The 14,919-nt window shown below is 45.7% G+C and overlaps 1 protein-coding gene across 6 annotated transcripts in view; it reads right to left on the reverse strand.

The window, feature by feature from the left end:
• The window catches only part of NF2 (NF2, moesin-ezrin-radixin like (MERLIN) tumor suppressor), an 87,537-nt gene that overhangs the window by 53,925 nt on the left and 18,693 nt on the right, over positions 1–14,919 (reverse strand). The window lies entirely within an intron of this gene.

Here is a 14,919-nt window from a genome sequence, read left to right on the forward strand (position 1 = left end):
GAGCTTCTAGAGACATTCGTTTCCTCAAGATTTTGCTGTTGATTTGTTTTTTAACCATGACTCTGCCCTTTAATAAAAGGGTAGCTTTTTAAAATGTAAAGACTAGTTTTCCTTGATTTTTTTTAAAAACGCAACATAGGGTAAGAAGTTGTAACTGACGTCATAAATCATGGGGAAAAAGAACCACGAGAGACCAGCCAGTCCAATCATGGGTCTCTCCCTGTCATGATGTGTAACTGAGGCCAAAGAAGAGGTGTCCACCCACAGCCACAAGCAGTAACTTCAAACTCTTGTATTGAAACCCAGGGGATAAACAGACAGGAATATACTGTAGTGTGCTAATCCCGTAGCCTCATTTTCAAAAGGACCTGAAGCGGGGCTTCCCTGGCGGCACAGTGGTTGAGAGTCCGCCTGCTCATGCAGGGGACGCGGGTTCGTGCCCTGGTCTGGAAAGATCCCACATTCCGCGAAGCGGCTAGGCCCATGAGTCATGGCCGCTGAGCCTGCGCGTCTGGAGCCTGTGCTCTGCAACAGGAGAGGCCACAACAGTGAGAGGCCCACGTACTGCAAAAAAAAAAGAATCTGAAGCAATGGCCGCTAAACCCATTTCTCAGCTCTTCAATCTTGTGGCCAGAAAAGCAGGTTCAATATCATAATAGGGGAAGAAAATACCCAGGAGCTTAGTAAATGTTGCCACCCGTGAGGCAGCCACCCGTGATGCAGCCACCCATAGCGGCTGCTCGCCTCGACCCCAGTCAGTGGCCCCCAAGTATCAGGTGGACATTCAAATGGACACCTGGGTACAGGGATGAGCACAAGACACATCACGGAGATGGTGGTCACAGATGGTGGATTCAAATACGAGGTCGCCAGACATCGGAAGAGGAAGACCACCTGACTGCAGGGGCGTCTGTCCTTCTTCTGCTCTCATTAGAAATTTCCACCCAAGGTCCTGGCACACTGAAGATGCACAGTGAAAAGGAACTGGGGGAAGTTCAGGGTTCAGAGACTTCTTATAAAAGCAAGAAGGGGGCTTCCCTGGTGGCGCAGTGGTTGAGGATCCGCCTGCCGATGCGGGGGTCACGGGTTCGTGCCCTGGTCCGGGAGGATCCCACATGCCGCGGAGCAACTAAGCCCGTGAGCCATGGCCGCTGGGCCTGCGCGTCCGGAGCCTGTGCTCCGCAGCGGGAGAGGCCACAGCAGTGAGAGGCCCGCATACCACAAAAAAAAAAAAAAAAAAAAAAAGCAAGAAGGAAAAAAAATAAGTTAGACCTCTAAAATCTGATAGGTGTTCGCTAAAACTTGATTCTAGAGGATTTTTCAAGCAGGCCTTCTATTTTTAATATGTGTGAATGGACGGCGTGTTCCCTACGAGGAACTCAACAGGAAAGCCCATCCTTCCCCGTGTGTATAGTCAAAGTCAAACAGCAAAGGAGCATCCTAGATGGAAGGACAACAAAACTGCAGCAGACACAGGGTGGAGATATGGATTAGCTTTTGTCCTTCTCCAAAAGACGCTCTAGCTCTGCCCCCGTCTGATCCCGTCTGCCCCCGTCTGCCCCCATCCCCTCTCTGTGACTTCAGTGGGGCCCCTGCAACACTACAAAGGTGGGTTCTTTAGAAATTATTTTGAGTAGAATAAAATAAAATGTTTTATTTTAAAAAGATGATCTCCTTCCCCCATTCCCCCCCTTTTTTTTTGGTACGTGGGCCTCTCACTGTTGTGGCCTCTCCCAACGCAGAGCACAGGCTCCGGACGCGCAGGCTCAGCGGCCATGGCTCATGGGTCTAGCCACTCCGCGGCACGTGGGATCCTCCCGGACCGGGGCACGAACCCGAGTCCCCTGCATCAGCAGGCGGATTCCCAACCACTGCGCCACCAGGGAATCCCCTCCTTCCCCTTTTGTAAGGCTTAATAATGCTTGTTGGCACACCTGTGTCCCAGTCTGACACTGGGACAAAGGGTTTTTTAATTCACGGTAGGTTTTAATTCCTACAGGCAGACTTCACTGAAGATATGTTATTTTGGAAAACTAGGAGCTTCAGGATGCTGATTATTCTCGTTTCTATTTTAAGCCAGTACGTAGTATATAAATTATAAATGACTACTTTGCTACAAGATAATGTAACACTTAAGAGCACACATTAACTTGGAGAAGTGAAATACCCAAGGGCCAAGAAGATCAAGGTAATGATCCCCAATCTGCCATAACTCATAGCTACCGCAGGGTGGGCTCTGGCACGATGGGGCTGTCTGCAAGTGGGTGTGTGGTACATCTAAACAAGAGTTACCAAGAGAATGCTGAGTGGATTTCCTGACTTGGGAGCTTAAATTCTCAAACATAATCTCGTATTAATGCAGTTTTCTACTTCCTTGTTTCTAAAATGCAAAATTATCTCTGTTGAATGCAGAGACAATGTCTTTGCTACTATGGAGCTTGCAATAAAGTGAAGAGAAGGGAAAAATTCTCACACCGATTCAGAATGCCTGGCTTAGATTTTCAACTTAAAGAATTGTAGGGTGTCAAATTGGAAATGAGTCTGAGTAATTAATTACCTACGGTGGACCTGTCCCCTTCTTGTATAAGGAAACATTCTTTGGCAGCCTGCTACAGCAGACACTGGCCTTCCTCTTGGTGGTCTAAGGTAGGCAACCCCCCAGATCGCCTCTTTTTCTGCTCTGTGGGGTTCCTTTCATCTTGCTCTCCTCCAGCACTCCCCAGACACCTTTTCCAGTAAGTAACTGGTATCTTAACACTCTTCTCCCACCTTAAAACAAAACCCATTTTCAGAAGAGCCAGTTATTTATTGCTCCTTTACAGCTCAATGTGAATTAAAGCCTCTGCTTCCTCTCATCTAATCCTTTTTTTGGCTGCACCTCGAGGCCTGTGGGATCTCAGTTCCCCGACCAGGGATTGAACACTGTCCACAGCAGTGAAAGCCTGGCATCCTAACCACTAGGCCACCAGGGAACTCCCCATCCTCTCAGCTAATCTTTCAGCAAGCATTACACAGCACATCCTATGTGCCCAGCAATATTAGACACTGAGGATGTAAAATTCTGGAAGAATGTTCCCTGCCGAAGACTCAAGTAACGACCCAGGTTGGAAAAAGCTTTAAAGAACAAGGGAGAATTAGTTAAAGGAGAAAAGGAAATAAGTCTAAAAACAGACAAACATCATGATCTCTACAGGGAACGGCATGTCATCTGGCAGAGGTGAAACAGACAGCCTGAACTCAGTGGGTGTGGAGGAGATGGACCAGGACTCTCCATATACCCTGAGGCAGAGGAATGATGGAATCAGACCTGCATTCTAGAATGTGCACTAACAGGGTGGAGAATGGGTTGGAGGAAAGGAGCCTGGAATCAAGAAGGGCAGAAGGGAGGCCAACTCCCGCCTTGATGAAGGCAGTGCGAAGGAGAGAAAGCCTGAGAACTGGAAAAGCATCAAGAGAAACGCCTGAATTCCTGGCTTGAGCGTCAGGTGATTCCAGTAAAGGAGGGACGGAAGACATGAGAAGCAGGAGCAGCAAGTTTTGAGGGAAACAGATGAGTAATTAAGTTTTAGACAAAGTAAAATAGGGTGCCTGAGGAAACCAAGTAGAGATGTCCTAAATACACCTGATTTTAAGTCTTAGCTCTATTTACAAAATAAAGTGTTCTAGTTTTAAGTCATTAAGTTTTTCTCTTTGGCTAAATCTAACCTCCAATGTGTTGTTACCTACACGAGGGTGCATTTTTCAACATGCCTTCCCCAAATGTATGAGGCTTGCTTAGTCTTCCTAATTTGGGTTTCTACTTCTTCACAAACAAGAACCACCAGTCACAGTTACTCCTGGTGGTTCTTGGGACACCCTGCGGACGGGAGGTCTTGGGTTGCAATGGGGCTTCTTTGGTGCTGCCAACTCGCAAGAGCATGAGCACGCCCCCTCCAGTTCTATCACTGGTCCCCCGCGCTGTGCTGATGTGGGAAGGTGATGTGACCACCTGAGCATCTCCCTAGATCGTAGGCGCCTCAGAACAAGAGCAACGCCGGTCATCTCTCTACTCCCCACAGCACCCGCCAAGTGTGTACACACAAGACGTGGCAAACAATGGCTGTGCGACAGAACAGACTTGACCACTTCAAAAACCCGGGGCCCAAAAGTGTAAAGCAGTATGAACCCCCATTCGTCCACTCTTTCGACAAACATTTAGTGAACACATGCTGTGTCCGAGCACCAGCCGAGGTGCAGGGGATAAATGGGGGACAGAAGACGACAGGCCCAGGGTGTGAACCTGTCAGAAACAGATTATCATTCCCCTCACCCCACACACAAATCAACTCCGGGTGTGGTGGTCAGCACTATAGCACCCAGTGCCACAACAGGGACATCAGGGACTGGAGGGACCCTCTATCTTGAAGGGGTGGGCAATGGCATCTGAACTGGTGGGAAAGAGAAGCCAAGTGAAGACCAGCCTTGGGGAAGGAGGAGAGAGCAGAGAAGTGTGTTACAGGCAGAGGGAAGAGCATATGCAAAGGTCTAGATGGTTCTTGTAGGAAATGACAGTATTGTAGTTCAGTCTGGCTGGAGAACAGAGGCTGAGGAACACTTGCTGTGCTTTCAACTACCGTCTAAAATCAATTCTTGGGAATTCTCTGGCTGGCCAGTGGTTAGGACTCCACGCTTCCACTGCAGGGGGCACAGTTGGGGAACTAAGATCCTGAAAGCCATATGGCATGGCCAAAATAAATAAATACATAAATAAAAATAAAAATAAAACCAATTCTTTGTCTCCTAACTCTGACCTGTCGTGTAAATCACAGAAAGCTGCCTAAGTGGCTGTTTTCTCCTTTTTCCCTAGGATGGAACATAACTTGTACCATTCTAGATGTACAGGAGAGAAGCTAAATCATTACATAAGATGGATGCTTCTGAAGATTAGGGCTTAATTCCTTCCAGGAACCAGTCTAAAAGGCAGAGAGAAACAGTGGTTATCTAACATAGGTATGAATCTCAGTGCTGCCGCTGTGTGACCTTGGGCAAGTTATTGAACTTCCTTGTGCTTTGCAACAGGGATAATAAACAGAACCTGTTTTAGCAGATTGATCTCAGGATTAAGTGCACTGATACATTTGAAAAGCCTAAGAAGGTGCCACAGTAAATACTCAATAAAAGGTGGTGATTACTCATTCTAACCCCGCCTCTTCTTATATTCTCAAGGGGCATCATTTAAAGCCTCCAGTTGTGTTCCACTCCACGCATGATGGATGGCAGATCAGAAAGAGCACCATCAATTCTCATCGTGCTAACCACGCCATCACTCACTTGACAAACATTTATTGAGCACCCACTACATCCTAGTCACTGACCTCGGCCCCAGAGATGAATGATGAATCTGGGACAAAACGCTGTCCCTATTCACGGCTGATGGAGAAGACAGGTAAACGGATAAGGAAAGTGCAACCTCTCAAATGCTCACCCAACAGAGGACTGAGGGAACACAGCTCAGGCCTGGAGGTCTGTGGGGTGAGTGGCTTCCCTGGGGAGATGCTGTCTGAGCTGGGTCTTGAAAGCCAGGCAGCAGCTGGTCCTCTGGTGAAGGGGATGAAGGAAGAGAGGTCACTCCAGCCGGAGGGAACAGCATGTCTGCCGCTTGGGTCCAGGCTGTTGTCAAGTGAAGGAACGCTCTTTGCGCTCTTCTGGTATCTGACAAGCAGCATGACTGTCCTACCTGAAGTATCGAATGTTCAGTGTGGTACTGAGTACATGGCTTCAGCCCCACGCGTGTGACAGCTCGCACCCACCACGGCCACTCAGGGCCTGGGTCGTTCAGTCCCTGCTCTGAGTGGCCAGGGCCCCCTGAACAATACCTGCCATGTCTCTAAGGAGCCACGACCAGTGGGATGAGTCTTGTGTTTCTTTTTTTTATTAAAACATTTTCTCTTCTGACACCTGCTAGCACATAAGCCATTCAGGCTTTGCACTTATGCTACTCACAGGCCTTTTTGGAGGGTTTGTCATTTTTCCCGAACAGATTGCCAAAAAGAAAACAGCCCCTGGTGCTGATGAAATGTTCACCTGAACTCATCTCTTCTGCCCTGGGGGAAGTGTTCCACTGCTCCACATACCCCCTCACCCCCACCTCTGCTCAGCCCAGCGAAGGGAGGGAGGCATCGAGGCAGGGGCTCATCTTGCAGGCAGAGAAGGAGCGGTGGAGGGAGGGAGAAAGGAGATTTGCAGGAAGGAGCCGGACTCCATGGTGTGTGGGCTCCAGCTCTGTGGGCCTCGGCCTCCTGATGCCCTTGAAGAGCAGGGCAAATGGCAGGGAGTCCGGGCGCACGGTGCATCTTGCATTGTGGCTGTGTTCTTGCATTACTTTAACGGGCTGCGGTGCTATTTCCCAGATCCATCCTGTGCCTCTATCACAGATGGATGTGTATGAACTTTATAAACAGGACTAAGTGCTGTCAGCTTGTTATCTTTTGTAGGGGCTGGATTTATGAGCTTTACCCAGAGTGAAGTGCTTGTCATTTATCAACCTCAAATGTTTTAAGGAAACAGCACTAAGCACTTACGCTCTGCAGCAGGAACGTAGCTGGAATGCAGCACTTTTCTGTTATTAAAAGCAACTGGCACCAATAATCTACAGGACCAATCAGGGTCTATTAACAGGGGAAGCATTTTGAATAACGTCTGAGACATCTTCTTACAACACGCCAGGTTTAGACTCACAACCCTAAAACTACCACTTGTTTTTTTGGCTTTGGCAGCCTTCGCATTGCATTTCTCGCACTGCTTTCTCTGGGCCGTGCAGAGAACCGAATGTGGCTGCCATGTGTTTTCACACATGGACTGAGAATGCCTGAGAATCAGAAGCCCCAGAGAAACTTCAGCTTTACAGAGAAGACTCAAACCTGTAGAAGCTAGCAGAGAAGTGACATCCCATTTAATAGATGTCGGGGGACAGGATTATCAGCCACACAAGGGATGCTATTTGACTGGCTGTCTACTCCACAGAACAGGAAAGAGAACCGACGGACAGACCTGGCATTCACTTATCAGGGTTTCTTCTAATTAGTTCCCAAGCTGCCCCAGCATTTTCCATAAAAACTATTGAAAGGTTAGCTCCCTTACAGACAGAGCAATAGAAGGGACTGTGCCTCCCCGGGCTCAGGACACATGTAGCATGTTTACCATGATTTCGGGAACGCGAGAGCAAGGAGGGCTGTGATCTCCCCTCTCCTCGTTCACCCCTAATTGACTTTTGCAGTCGTGGCTGCCCTACGAGAACCAATTTCAGAGAAGAGTTGAGAATTTAAGATGCTGATGTGCCAGATCAAAACCTAAATACAACTTTTATTGGTCTGTTTTGAAAAAACAGATGCCAAACATCTCCACTGACAAGATAAACACAATGGAAAGAGTTATAAAAATGATTTTGCTGTGCAGAAGTCAATAATGAGTCCCATTAACATCTATTCCAGTTAATCAAAGAGGATAAAAAAGTGCAGTAATGGGGGTGTAAAACCGACCCTCCCCGATTCATGCCACGGAAGCAGGTTCTGTGTCTCATGTCTGTGTTTCCTGTCGTGGTTAAGGACACACACACACCACTCCTAATCAGCCATTATTTCTGAGGAAAAAGGAGACCCTCCAAATAGAAACAAGATTTTATCCAAAAAAAGAGACTCATCTCTTTGCTCTACCAGTCATGACCCCCAAATCCCTTATCTCAATCTGCACAAAATCTCACAAACCTGAAACCTCCTTTGTGCAAAAACAAAACAAAACAAAACAAAAAACTCAATTCCAATCTTGCCCTATCAGTTTCTGCCATAATCAACCACAGCAAGTAATTTCCCTCTCCCAGCACTCCAAATCATCATTGTTAGTATGCTGAATCTATTTAAATCATTGGTTTCAAGGCCCTCCACCAATTACTTCCTCTCTCCTCCAACCAACTGCTCTGCCTTGTTACAAGGCAGCCTGTGCCCTCCCTGGTCAGCAAACCTACATGCCTCTAGTTAGCCACAACCAGACCTTTCTAAGATTCCTTCTTTATCTCACCACTGTCTCCCTCCCCCGCATACAATACCAGATATGTGAGTTAGCATGTACTTTACATACATGGAAAAATGAGGTGTCTGTCTTTCCTCAAGATTCCTGTCCTTCCTGCAATTCTGCAGATCATAAACTCCTTGAAGGCAAGGGCTAACATACTCCCTCTCTCTCTCCCTCTCTCTCTGTCTCTCTCTCTCTCTCCCTTTCTCCCTTCCTCTTTCTCTCTCTCTAAGTCTCCCAGGACCCACACAAGTGCTGCATAATCTGTGGCCACTTCACAAATGCTTGTGGTTGGCTGATGATGTTGATGATAATGATGATGATACCTAAGCTGAGCCTTCTGAGTAGAACAGTCTTCTAGGTAATGATTGCAATGAAGCAAGAATTTATGACACTCCTCATTAAAATTCTAATTGCATAATTGGGCCTGAAGGTATATATCCCTCCCCCTTTGGGGACACATACTGATCTCCATTCTCTAAAAATACCTTGGCAAGGAAATCTAAATCTCAAAAAGCCAACCAAGAAAAATTTCCACAGAACAAGAGACCAGTAAGAAACAGATCACAGCACATTGGCAAGCCACAAAACGGAGGTTTTAAACTCTGAAAAGTCTTTCAAAACAAAATTAATTATAGATTTTTTGGGGGGAGAAAAGTCCTTATGTTTGCAGCTCCTGGACATTGCCTGCTTTAGTGGAGACAGGTTCTGACAGCGGCTGTGAGCCCAGAGAGGGGACCTGCATCCTAAACTCCCCCCTCCACCACGCACAACCTTGGATGAGCCACGCAGCTCAACTGGGCCTCAGTTTCTTCACCTGTCAATCAATTGTGCCCCTGTGCAAGGCCAAATTTTATTTATTTATTTATTTATTTATTTATTTATTTTGGTGGTATGCGGGCCTCTCACTGCTGTGGCCTCTCCCGTTGCGGAGCACAGGCTCCGGACACACAGGCCCAGTGGCCATGGCTCACGGGCCCAGCCACTCCGCCGCATGTGGGATCCTCCCGGACCGGGGCACGAACCCGTGTCCCCTGCATCTGCAGGCAGATTCTCAACCACTGCACCACCAGGGAAGCCCAAGGCCAAATTTTATAATGCTGTGAAAAAAGATGAGAGGCTTGAAGCTTTGAAAGTCAGCTGACAGATGACAAAGCAAAAGGAAACAATAGTTATATGCTATAAAAGCAATGCAATCCCTCCAAAGTTAAAAAGATAATCTATCTTTGGAATTTAACTCACAACATGAGGGCAATCATGGCCTTATCAAATAGCTATAAAACACCCAAACCCGCTGTGTTGGGAAAGTCGCTTAACCTCTCTGGGTCTCAGCTTCCACACTCATCAAGTGGGCTTTCAGGATTAATACCCTCTGAAGTCTACGAGCTTGATATGGTTTTGTATAAACCGTTGAGTACTTTTTTTTTAAATGTAGCAATCATATATTTTTTAAATTTTTATTTATTTATTTATTGCTGTGTTGGGTCTTTGTTTCTGTGCGAGGGCTTTCTCTAGTTGTGGCAAGTGGGGGCCACTCTTCATTGCGGTGTGCGGGCCTCTCGCTATTGCAGCCTCTCTTGTTGCGGAGCACAGGCTCCAGATGTGCAGGCTCAGTAATTGTGGCTCACAGGCCCAGTTGCTCTGCAGCATGTGGGATCTTCCCAGACCAGGGCTCGAACCCGTGTCCGCTGCATTGGCAGGCAGATTCTCAACCACTGCACCACCAGGGAAGCCCCACCGTGGAGTATTTTTTTCACTGCTATAATCATTTTATTTTAATCCTTTAACATCCCATTCTATATCTTAAAATCATTTTGGGGGGTGTCAATGACCCTTAACACTTAATTTCTGTGTGCTTTCTACTTTCCCTTATTCAGGTACTGCCACTGCAATCATGTTCCTTACTACTAATAATCAGGAATTGACTTACAATAATGAACTCTCTAATGCAACAAAAATGGTGATAGTCATGCTAATGAAAAATACAAGCTTTTTAGCACCAAGCATGCTGTTGATATTCAGCAATTACCAATGATTACAAATGTTTCCTACTAGAGCATGGACTTGAGGATATAGGGAGGGGGAAGGGTAAGCTGTGACAAAGTGAGAGAGTGTCATGGACATATATACACTACCAAACGTAAAATAGATAGCTAGTGGGAAGTAGCCGCATAGCCCAGGGAGATCAGCTCGGTGGTTTGTGATCACCTAGAGGGCTGGGATAGGGAGGGTGGGAGGGAGGGAGACGCAAGAGGGAAGAGATATGGGAAAATATGTATATGAATAACTGATTCACTTTGTTATAAAGCAGAAACTAACACGCCATAGTAAAGCAATTATACTGCAATAAAGATGTTAAAAAAAATGTTTCAAACACTGTGAATAAGAACTCTGCAGAGAGCTATGAATAGGAAACAATAGTAAATTCAGTGCTGGCAGCACAAAGCTCAATTTCAAATGCCTAAACATGAAGTAAAATGAACAGACTCTGAAACACCACCCATGACTAAGTGTTACCCAGTGGATTAACTCCTCCTGCCCTGGACTCTGTGAAAACTGTAATTTATATTTAAAAGTACTTCAGAAAAAGGAGAGGAAAAAGGCCAATTCCTTTAGAAATGATGTGCTCTGACACCACCTAGTGGTGTCGGAGTGATACCTGAACTAGGACAAGTGCCTCAACTCAGCACAGGTGACTGAAGATTTGATTAAAGATCTTTTCCCGATTTCAGCACTAAATTGGTAATAAATTTTTGCTTGACAAAAATGTACTAAAGCGGGCTTCCCTGGTGGCGCAGTGGTTAAGAATCCGCCTGCCAATGCAGGGAACATGATGGGTTCGAGCCCTGGGCCTGGAAGTTCCCACACGCTGCAGAGCAACGAAGCCCATGAGCCACAACTACTGAGCCTGCGCTCTAGAACCTGCGAGCCACAACTACTGAAGCCTGTGCACCTAGAGCCTTCGCTCCGCAACAAGAGAAGCCACTGCAATGAGAAGCCCACGCACCACAATGAAGAGTAGCCCCTGCTCACCACAACTAAAGAAAGCCACGCACAGCAACGAAGACCCAACGCAGCCAAAAATTTAAAAATTTAAAAACAAAAGTACTAAAACATGTGGACTTAGAATCTAAATCAGACAAAGCACAGACAGGAGGATGGAACACATCATCCTGTCACAAACCAGAGAAGCTTTGTCATCAGCTGGCTAAAATGATTACCAGCTCTGAGAAAACTCAATTCTGGGTTTTTTTGTGGTACGCGGGCCTCTCACTGTTGTGGCCTCTCCTGTTGTGGAGCACAGGCTCTGGACACGCAGGCTCAGTGGCCATGGCTCACGGGCCTAGCTGCTCCATGGCATGTGGGATCTTCCCAGACTGGGGCACGAACCCGCCTCCCCTGAATTGGCAGGCGGACTCTCAACCACTGCACCACCAGGGAAGCCCCGCAAATGCTTTTTTAACTTCTGAAATTAAGAATAAACAAGCACCAAAAATGTTCTTGGAGAAGAATGCAAAACTAGCATGAATAATTGGAGAAGCCATCAAAAACAAGAGAAAAACTTCAAAATGACACATGGGGGACAAAGGAATGGAGAATAATTAAGCATGGCAGAAATCAGAAAAGAATCCTGCTATCACAGTGGACATCAAGCTAAATAGAGACCAATTATAGAGCACATTACAAAAAAGATCCATAAGTATATGGCATAAGGTAAAGCTCACTATATTTAGACTAATTGTGGAGTCTAGAGGGTCTACAATTACAAAGCCATGGATAACCTGAAGAAGATTCAAAGAAAATGAAGGAGATGATTAAAGGAGAAAATTTACAATGCTTCTAGCATGAGACCTTTCCTCTTTATTCTCACACTCCCAACTCATGATACGAAGCTAATGTTTACCAAGTGCTTACTATGGTCGGGCCCTGGGCTAAGTGCCTGTAAAGGTCTACCTCGTTCATTCCTTAAAACAATCCTATAAGAAAATACTATTATCTCATTTAGAATAATAGTATTTAGGTTTAGAGAGGTAAGTCTAAGATCAATCAGGGAGACGGGGGCAGTGGTGGGTTTTCCTTCCACCTAAGCCAACTTACCCCTTCCAACAGGATGCTGGCTCTTTTCCCTAAGCAATATTTGTTCTGTCCTCTAGGAGATTTTCTCATACCTACATGCTCAAACCCTGAAATGACTTCCTACCTAAGCAGGAAATATGAAACAGAAAGTTGCACAACGAGCTTCTCCTGCCCAGATCACCTAAAATAGGATGCGAAGCTGAGAGCCTTTGAAATCAAGTTCTTCCCCCTGTTTTACAGTGGAAGAACTGAGGTTGGGGAGAAAAAAAGAGATTTGCTCAAGGTCACAGAAGAGCTCCACAGAGAAGCCAGGGTTCAAACACCAGTTTGAACTCCCTCCTGGAGTTTACATCCTGGAAGGGAATCATTTGCCTCGATCTTGGGGTGTCTAGGATTTAACATCTTACTGAAATCACCAGAGTTGTTCTTTCTGTCTGCTTTTGAAAGTTCCGCCTGTCATGGACCACTGTATGTCCACTTGTATGCTGGAATGATCTGTAATGTTGGTATTTAATCCAATCATAATTCTGCTTGGGTATGTGACAATGTTTGGGATGCCAACAAACAGGAGAAGGGGGCTTTGGTTTTGAAATAAGATGGTATTAGGATCTCTCACAACTCAAGTTCGAGAAATTTTTCATATTTGGGTCTTCTTACTGTTAGATTGGATTATTAGAGTAAAATTCCTGCCTAGAAAAGAAATAACAGAACCGTTTAGCCTCCTGGCAAATTACATTCAGCACCCACTTTCTCAAAATGACAACTATCAAATCTTTCAAGTGGAAAAATCCTCCAAAGCATCAAGCCAATTGTGCAATGCAGTAAGTGGTGCAAGAAAGAGATTTTTTTCCCCCATCTCTGCAGCAAAAAAGTCTGAAATGATTAGCATCATTAACATGATTCATATGTTAACTACCACTGGTTCTGAAATTGAGTCCTCCTTAGAAAGCCACCTACATTTGACCTCAATAAAACCAAGAATTCCTCAAGTACCATCTCTTTTTTTCAAAATGCATCTTTGCATTAGCATCTTGCTCAGCTAATGTACAACATAAAAATAGAGGAGAGCAAGACTAGTGGCTTCTCAGAGTTCTCTCCGTCATCATAAATCAAACTACCGCTACTTTCGGCAGAATATTTGAACATGGTTTTCAAAAAGGTATTTTCACTGGAAATTTGAGGTTTGATGAGATACAATAGCTGGACAAACCACAACAGGGCAGTCAGTGCCCATGATGACCCAAGCCTCCTGCTTTAGGCCGACTACAGTCCCCTTCCTTTCTGCCCAGCACTAAGCATTCCATGAGTCCTTAGAACAACCTTGCAGGGTCAGTAATAGTTCCATTTTACTGATGTGCATACTGAGGTTCAGAGAGCTTGAGTATCTCATCCAAGCTTTAAGTAGTTTAGCTGGAATTCAAGCCCAGGTCTGTCTTATTTCAAAGCCTGTGCACTTTCTACTACTAATTTTTTATTTTTATAAATTTACTTATTTTATTTTTGGCTGCATTGGGTCTTCGTTTCTGCGCGCGGGCTTTCTCTAGTTGCATTGAGTGGGGGCTACTCTTTGTTGCGGTGCGCGGGCTTCTCATCGCAGTGGCTTCTCTGGTTGTGGAGCATGGGTTCTAGGCATGTGGGCTTCAGTAGTTGTGGCATGCAGGCTCAGTAGCTGTGGCTTGTGGGCTCTAGAGCGCAGGCTCAGTACTTGTGGCTCACGGGCTTAGTTGCTCCGTGGCATGTGGGATCTTCCCGGACCAGGGCTCGAACCTGTGTCCCCTGCATTATCAGACGGATTCTTAACCATTGTGACACCAGGGAGGCCCTCTACTACTACTTTTTACTACTACTACTGCTTTGCTACTTTAGTGTGGTTCCTGGACCAGTAGCATTGGCATCACTCGAGAATTTGTTAGAAATGTAGAATTCTCAGTCAACCGCAGAACTACAGAATCAGAATCTGCATTTTACCAAGATCCTCAGGTCATTTATGTGTATATTAAAGCTTCCCAGGCTGTATGCTGTAACAGTCTGTCTCTCTGAATATCACTACTATTATTCCTTCCACTGGTTCTCAATGTGGTGGAGGATAGGGGTGGAGGGAAGAGGAGGGTGTTTTGCCTTCAGGGACAGTTGATGGTGTCTGAAGACATTTTTTAGTTGTCACACTGGGGCAAGGTAGGAGGTGCTCCTGTAATCTAATGGGTGGAGGCCAGAGATGCTGCTACACATCCTACAGTGCACAGGGCAGTCTCCACCACAAAGAACCCTCCAGCCAAAATGTCAATAGTGCCAAGGTTGAGAAATCCCGACATTGCTGATAATAGTGTCCATCCACTTTGGGTCTGGGGTCTGTTTAAAGAAGAAAAACTAAGAGTTTTTCATTGCAAAATTATGGCCAAACAAATGTCCCAAAAAATTCCTTTCCCTGTGGGTCAGTCTCTCACAACATGTATCAAATAGTAACTTCGATCAGGGGTCAGTAAACTGTGGTCCACAAGACAAGTCCAACCCACTGCAGTTTGAGAACTAAGAATGAGTTTTACATTTTTAAATGATTGAAGAAAACTTTTTTTAATTTTTAAAAACTTTTAATTTAATTTTATTTTTTGGCCATGCTGTGCGGCTTATGGGATTGTAGTTCCCCAACCAGGGATCGAACCCAGGCCCTCGGCAGTGAAAGCATGGAGTCCTAACCGCTGGACTGCCCAGGGAATTCCACCCCCCCAAATTTTAATAACATTTCCTCACTTGTGAAAATTACATGAAATTCAAATTTCAATGTCCATAAAGAAAGTT

Source organism: Kogia breviceps, chromosome 15, assembly GCF_026419965.1.
Source record: "Kogia breviceps isolate mKogBre1 chromosome 15, mKogBre1 haplotype 1, whole genome shotgun sequence".
NCBI classification, from domain to species: Eukaryota; Metazoa; Chordata; class Mammalia; order Artiodactyla; family Physeteridae; genus Kogia; species Kogia breviceps.